Consider the following 8,755-nt stretch of genomic DNA (forward strand, 5'->3'; position numbering starts at 1 on the left):
CCGGGCCTGCAGCATTTTCGTTTATGTCGTGTTTATGTACAAGTAGATTTTTAACTTTTTCTATTTCATGTAAAGATGAGATATATAAATCAAAACACATGTAACTATAAACATATGTACGCAATGATTTGCAGACGCCTGAGCACCAAGGGAAACACCATTAAAGGCATGACCAAGCAGGACAAGGGACAAATATCAAACCAGTCCTTCCCAAGTGTGGAATTTAAGAGCTAGCTACCTGGAGTCCCCCACCTGTCCCGTCATCGCACAATCAAAGAGGAAATAGTAGCGACCAACTGTCAAGGGCTGCAAACTAAACCTGCAGTGTGTCTCAGAACAATAGGTCATAGCCTCTAGCAATAAAACGTTTGATGAACTTGATAAATAATGGTCGGAATTGGCTATGCCCTAGAATCTTACAAAGTTTGTAAATCAAATCTCCATAAATATCTGGTTGTTAAATATCTTGTGGCAGAAGAGTCTTTAGATTACTTTTCAATTTAATCTCTAATTCCGAATTACGGTAATAAAATTTAGCAACGATTTACGAAGTTTATGATAACGGTAGCTTTCCATAAGAAGATAAATAGGTAAGGGTAGATTTCTAGGATGCATAGAGCACCAGAAACACAGCCTTAGAGTCACGCATTTGCAAAGTAGACCCAAAACAAAAAGAACCTGTAACGGAAAAATATTATAAGCTTCAAAACTCAAACATGTACATTTTATAGAGGGAGTTGAAGGGGAAAAATTGAACAAGGATTACTTTTCATAAGGGAATGCTACGTTCCTCAAGAAGCTTTCTGCTTATAGCAATATTACGTAGACTGATGTCTAAACCCCAAAAAGTGTGAGACGGGGTACATCTCCATCAAGGTGAGGGAAGTTGACACTATCAAAAGTCATCCATCTTATCATATACTTTTGTACGTATAATACCACTATTACTGGAGAGAAGTAAATCTAAAAACAAAGCAAGGTGTCACCGTTTTAATTTTATTTAACTGAAGCTCGCTAGGATATACATTAGCACCTGTAGGCGCAAAGTACGGATGATCCATGTTGAAGGCTAGATCTCTTTGTATATGAGATTGGTGAAAATGTTCCCAATAATAGAATGTCTTCAAACTTTGGATATTGAATGACAACCATCCTAGAAACAAAAGTATGCAATAAAAGTCATATGTCACCAGTACTGAAAAAAGAGTTGTCTGCCCTTGAAAACAGCTTCACTCTCCCCCTCCCCCACCCCCCCCACCAAAAAAAAAAACCCGGTTTCCAAGGGCAGATAACTCCTTTTAGCTCACCTGAGCAATGCTCATGTGAGTAATTGTGATCGCTCGATGTCCAGCGTCTGTCAGTCTTTCTGTCGTCTGTCAACATTTAGCTTGTGTATGCGAGAGAGGCTGTATTTTTCAATTGATCTTCATGAAATTTGAGTAGAATAATTGCCTTGATAAAATCTAGGTCAGGTTTGCATATGGGTCATCCGGGGTCAAAATCTAGGGAACTAGGTCATATAAAAGAAAAACCTTGTATAAGCGATAGAGGCTGTATTTTCTAATTGATCTTCATAAAATTTGGTCAGAATGATTGCCTTGATGAAATCTAGGTCGGGTTTGAATATTGGTGTTCTTGGGTCAAAAACCAGGTCACTAGGTCAAATCAAATAAAAACGTTGTGTATGCAATAGGGGCTGCATTTTACACAGGATATTCATAAACTTTGTCAGATTTGCTGCCTTGATGAAATCTAGGTAACGTGCGGCCAAAAACTAGGCACTAGGTCAAACCAAAGAATATAATTGTTTGAGACCACATTTTTTGTCCAATCTTAATGAAAATTTGTCAGAGTATTCGTTTTTATGAAATCACTAGGTCACATATGTTTACACTGTTATTGTATGTTTCTCAAGCAAGTGAGCGACCTAGGGCCATCTTAGCCCTATGACCTTTACTGCATTTCTTTGTTTCTTAGCTGATTTTCCTTCAATATCCAAAGTTTGAAGGAATTTTGGGAAAATTTCGCTCAGAGATCTAGCATACGCCCTTAATATATCGTGAAGTGCTATTAAAGGCATTGATGACTGTTTGTTAATTTTTAATGTAGGCTTTACGTCATATTTTACACATGAAATTAAAATGTAAACACGACAAAATGACGAATGTCCGATTCGAACCTGCATCAAAAAGGTTTTACTTTAGTGACAGGCACTGCTTGTTACCAGTTACCAATGCGCTGTACTTTGTAACTGAATATTACGTAATTGATGCAGGATACACTGATTTACCTATATCGTTTAGTAAACACTGTGGTATCAAGTGACATCATAGTAATTATCGAAAACAAAACACAGTAGGTACCTTGATCTGCCTTGCGCGTTATCGTTTATCATCTTACAGTCAACTTTAAATTAAATTTTCACAACGAACTAATAAACATTTACGGATTAAGTCTACGTGGACTGTGGACACCTAAGGCGATAGGTTTCTCAAGGGGACCGTCTCAACATAGCTTAATTATATTATGTGCGATATGAAAAAGTGTTTATAACGGTAATAGGGTTTGAGTTATTATATCATCACTATGCGGTAGGTGATATAAATTTGGATGTGCCTGTTTTTAGCTCGACTTTTCGAAGAAAAAGTACAGCTATTGCACTCTCTCCGGCGTCGGCGTCGGCGTCTCCATTGGGTTAAAATTTTTGATAAAGTCAAATATCTCTGAAACTGTCAAAGCTATTGACTTGAAACTTAAAATACTTATTTACTATCAAAGTCTACACAAGGAAGAACAATCCCCGTAACTCTGATTGAATTTTTACAGAATTATGCCCCTTTTTAATTTAGCATTTTTAGGTTATAGTTTTTGATAAAGTCAAATATCTCTGTTACTATCAAAGCTATTGACTTGAAACTTATAATATTTATTTACTATCGAAGTCTACACCAGGAGAAATAATCCCCATAACTCTGATTGAATTTTGATAGAATTATGCCCCTTTTAACTTAGAATTTTTGATTAAAGTTTGTGATAAAGTCAAATATCTCTGTTACTATCAAAGCTATTGACTTGAAACTTAAAATAGTTATTTACTATCGAAGTCAACACAAGGAAAATCAATCCCTATAACTCTGATTTGACAAGAAATTATAACTCTATGTGGTCACACCTTTGAATTATCTCCTTTTGACACTTCTTGACCGGATGATAAACTAAATAAGTATTGAAGATACCAAGTCGTAACTTTATACAATGTTAGACCTCATTGAAAGGAAGTGCAGTGACAAGGAACCATAACTGTAGTTGGTCCCATTTTTAATAATCTCCATTTTTAAACCTTCTTTGGGGCATAACTCGAATACTATGCAAGAGAGATTTCATACTTACAAACTGATAGAAGTCAGTGAGAAGGAGTGTAGGGACAAGGAATTATAATCTAGGCCGTCCCATTTTTTAATTATCTACCTTTTTGAAAACTTTATACTTACTCTAGATGCCACATTTTCTTTATGAAATTTAATCCAAAGACAGAACATTTCTCTTTTTAAATGTATAAAAAATTAAAATACAGTTATCTGGGATATAAAAGTCAGTCGATAGGTCATATCATAGAAATACCTTTTCAACAGTCTGAATGCCTAGTTTCTACGTAGATGTCTGTGCATCCCTTGTGTGTAGAAGAAAACATAACGGATTGAGTGTATAAACTGAAAACTGTCAACAAGAAATGAATTTCATTTAATTCATTTTTATGCCATAATACAGTATAAATCGGAAGATTTTTTATTTTGATTATTTTCCTATCTTTGGTTCATTTATCTAGTAAAAAAGCTGTCCATCTCTTCGTCCATCTACTACTGACAAATTAAAACAATAAAGTTATACGAATACAAAGTCTTTAACGCGGATAATACAGAAATAACAAGTGCTCCGCCAAGCGGGGCAATATACGCCAGAAGGATTATATCAGGGGATGGGAGTAAAATTTAAAGAACTTTACTGTTGAAGCCCAAACGAAAAGGACAACAAAGGGAAGAAATTCCCCGAAAAACTCTAAGTCCACTAAATCATTACGGTACAGATATGTCAAAATACACCTTAACTTTGCAGGTACCATCCATGTTGTACCACAGAAAAGTGGTATCGGTTTTTTCCCTACGGCCAATAATAAAAAATGTTACAAAATAACCTATTTATAGTAACATAAAAGGGAAGTAATTCAATAAAAAATATTGTAAGTGAACAAAAAGTGGGTATGCCAAATAAACCCAAGAGCACCGCAATGCAAAGCAACATAAACACAAAACAAAGTCATGTGACCATTGATCCCTAAGTGTGACCTTGACCTTGAAGCGAGCCATGCGCTCTGCACGTCGCCTCAATGTGGTGAACATTTGTGCCAAGTTTCTTTAAAATCCTTCAAGCAGTTCAACAGTTACACATCGCACTCGAAACAAAGTTATATGACTTTTGACCCTTAATGTGACCTTGACCTTGTGTCTAGCCTTCTAAAACATGCGCTCTGCACGTCGACTCGATGTGGTGGACATTTGTGCAATGTTTTCTTAAAATCCCTCATACAGATCAAGAGTTACAGAGCGGACACGAAACAAAGTCATATGACCTTGACCCCTAAGTGTGACCTTGACCTTAAAGCAAACCACCTGATACAGGCACTCTGCACGTCCTCTTGATGTGGATAACGTTCGTTTCAAGTTTGTTTAAAATCCTTCAAGGAGCGGAGTCGACACGAAATTGTTAACGGACAGACGGACAGACAGACAAACAGACAGACAGCCAGAAGAAACCTGTGGTATCCCAAAATACGTCCTTCGGGCGTATAATAACAACAAAGGAATGGAGACGCAAGATATTACGTTTTCTACAGTTTTCACAATGTTTTACTTGCTGACCTACATTTTGATCCCAACTGACCCAGTTTAGATTTTTTCATATTGGACGACGACGATGGAATACGGATACATTACGATCAGACTAGCACATCTTTTCAACTTTGTCGCAGATCTACGCGCAACTTATAATATTGAAGAACATTTCAGGAAAGTGTTATGACGCTAGATCAAATACTTCTTGCGATATGTATAACAAAACATTTCTCTGGCGAACAGACGGACGGACAGACAAATCCAAATATTATCCTGTGCAGTGACATATTAAGCCAGACCTTACCATCATTATAGAAATGTTTTCCTACCAAACACAAATTAAAATTATCATGTTGAGACGGTCCCCTTGAAAAATCGATCGTCCTAGGTGTTCACAGTCCACGTAGACTTAATCCGTAAATGTCTAATAAAAGGAGAAACACTAAATCAGTACAAATTATCTTTGAAATAAATAGATAGGTCATATCCTATTTATACCGTATTTTCAAATTCATGCATGCATTTAAGTTTGGAAATATGCTGGGATGGTAAACAAGTTCACCATGTGCAGAATTTGTCTTCATGAAATGTCGTCTACAAAACTGTCATAAAAACATGTATAGTCATATTGAGTATTCATGTGATTGCTGTGAGTGCTTCCAGTTTGGATTTGCCAGTTTGAAGGAATGTTTCCTCCTGGTTTTACCTATATATTTGTTTCCAAATCTTAACGTCACAGCTATGAAAGAAATATAATCTTTAAGGAGATTCTTTGGAAACACGGTATGCAGCCAAGCAAAATAATAGCAGACCCGGTTTGATCATGTCTGTTTTGAGAGATAATTGAAAGGGCAATACCCATCACACTTAAGCTTTATTGCATGGATACTGAATAGACTCTATGGTCCAAAACACCAAATCCAAGTACCAGGACAAATTATACAATTTACAGCCAACATAAGGCCTTAAAGTATTGTTAAACCTCTGGTTAAAGCCGCGTTAGAATAAGGACGAATATCCTTCAAGAAAAGCCACGTTTCAAAAACGCAGCCTCACCAAATGTTTATCCAGCACACAGACGCACACACGACCAACACACACACACACACACGCGCGCACACACACACGCACGCACGCACACACACCAACACAAAGTTAACACACTAGAACAAAACGAACAAATAAAGGAACACAGTGGTGCACCGCCTCGGAACGGTCTGTGGCAGAAACCACCACTGGGGAGCTTAAAACTTATAACGGACCTTGTATTGCCACAAACACCTTTGGTCTAGAATCAATTGTTTTGATACTATTTGTTCTTTAATCCCTGGGAGCTTCGTTACAAGAATACTGTCAACCTCCTCGGTAGCCTAGAGCGCCCTGTTCGAGTGCAGGAGGTTGTGGATCCGATCTCTGGCCTTGTCAAACCAAAGACGTAAAAACGAAACTAGTTGGCCCGGTGTCAGTAGAATGTAACTGGAATGTGACTTGGTGGGGTATCATATCACGTGTCTACGGCGTGACATTTCAGTGAAGCAGCAATATAAAGTTGGGAATTGTGCTCACTGCTACTAGTATAAGACTGAAAATTTGTTGAAAAAGACGCTTTACAGGAACACACACACAATGCAATGTTTTGAATTTACATCTATATATTTATGATAACTAACAATTTGTGATAAGAAACAGTAAATTTTATTAAGAGGGGATGTATCTCATGCAACATATTGTGAGATATGAATTTTAATAAATAAGGTTACTGCAACGTACGCATTCAGTATATATCACCGCTAAGGTCCTTTGGCTACTGCAAAATAATTCAGCAATTTAATATAGTAATCCAGACTAAATTACTTTTAATCAATCGACCTGAACAGTCAGCTGTTTTGTTTGGTTGCGTTCTATTCTTTCAGATGTTTATTAAATATCACAGCGTCACCCTTGAAGTGATATGTGGCGGTCTCATCTGTTCTGATTATTTGAAAACACATGTTCATTTAGATATTTCCTAATAATGGAGTTCAACTTCTAGGGCCATTTCGTTTGACCCGACCCGGGGCATGTCGGTTACGTGAGCGGCAAGAAAAAATCTTGCCGGTTTATTAATAAACGAACGTTTCGTCGTACGCCGGCCACGTGAACTGTAAATACAAAAAAAATCCAATTTATTATGATTTTCAATTGAGGCCTGTTCCAAATAAATTAGCCAAAAAAATCTTGCAGCATGTTTCTACATTTACTGGTACTAAACCCAAATTTCAAAATGTTTACACGATTTTATATCGCGGAAATAATATTAGTTTATTTAGCTTATTTCGCAAGACCGTCGCACATCGACATACGCCGGATAGACCCGGGCAGTGCCGGGAAGCCAAACGAACGCCCAGCCGGTTTGCCGCGGTGAAACGGCGTACGCCATTGGCCCCTAGAGTGAGTGAGGGATGGTGTACATTATATTGGCTCACTATGACCGAGTATGCTATCACATTTATTGACTGAAAGGATCTTCTTAAAGAAGTTATTACCAAGCACAACAGCAGTCTAAAAATGCCGAGCGGCGTCCGTAATATGTTTGTTCGTACTTGGAATACTTGTAATATCTTCTGGTCTTTAGGAATCAAAGAATCTAGCCAATATATTTATTCGTTTATATCAAACCAAGTCTGTTTTTCTCTATGTTTCAAAAGGATATATGGATGTTTTCTGAACACTTGGTAGTATTATGTTTTATGGCAATGTTCTGATTGTCATTGTTTGTCTCTGACGCAGCAGGTATTCCTTACAGCCCGCTTCGTTACTTATCTTCAGGCATGTTTCTTCTGACACTGAAGTGGCTACGATGTATATATGATTCCTTAGATTTTTGCAGTTCATTTAGTTTTACACGAGCATTTTCGAGGTTTATGCATCGTGTCTTTTGTATCATTTCTATTCTTATGGATTCACCTGGCCGGGATGACGTTGATTTACAGTGTCCAGTACCTCTTGCATATGATGGAGGTTAAAAGTGAGCTTTCGTGTGCACGATTATCATGTTTAAACTCCCATTTGATTTTTATTTCACTGACTACTTCATGGCTGTGCCACCCCCATCCCCGGGGTTCATTAATTTGTTGTTGTTGTTTTTTGTCTTTGTTCTCTAACTGTTTACTGTGTCAATATGGTTTTATAAACTTGTCAGTCATTAACATATCCATATATACACTGTTGTAGCGTTTTAGAAGTTGTGTTCTGGAGCATCCGAAGAATTACTGACAATTTATCTTTCATATGACCATTTTCTATTACTGTATCTAAGTAAAGTTTTCAGTGAAAAAAAGAGGGGGAAATGTAAAGATATTTACAAATTCGCAATCTAAAAATCTATATAAATGCGTCATACTTCCTTGTTGTGCAGTAATAAAATGCGTTTAAACGGTGGATCCTCTAATATACTACGACCTGTTGATATCACGTTTTCATGGAAGTCACTTAAAAGTGCTGTACTTGTCAAACAAGAATAAGTAAATATGACAATAATAATATGCAATATGCACGAACCACTACAGTCATGTCCTTTTGACTACGAAGTGATAAATCTTACACTGTAATAACAGGATCATTGAAAACTATGAAGTAAAAAAAGTCATGTAATTTATATTTTCTTTTTCAGCCGACGATGCACTTTCAAATGATACCAACTTTGTATGAGCTTACCAGGCATCAATATTTGATATAATTCAATAGCACTTTTATATAGAGACCGGGTCGGTGGCCTAGTGGTAGAGCGTCCGCTTTGAGTGCGGGAGGTCGTGGGTTCAATCCCCGGCCGCGTCATACCAAAGACGTAAAAATGGTACTAGTAGCTTCCTCGCTTGGCGCTCAGC

This window comes from Mercenaria mercenaria, chromosome 5 (assembly GCF_021730395.1).
Source record: "Mercenaria mercenaria strain notata chromosome 5, MADL_Memer_1, whole genome shotgun sequence".
Lineage (NCBI taxonomy): Eukaryota > Metazoa > Mollusca > Bivalvia > Venerida > Veneridae > Mercenaria > Mercenaria mercenaria.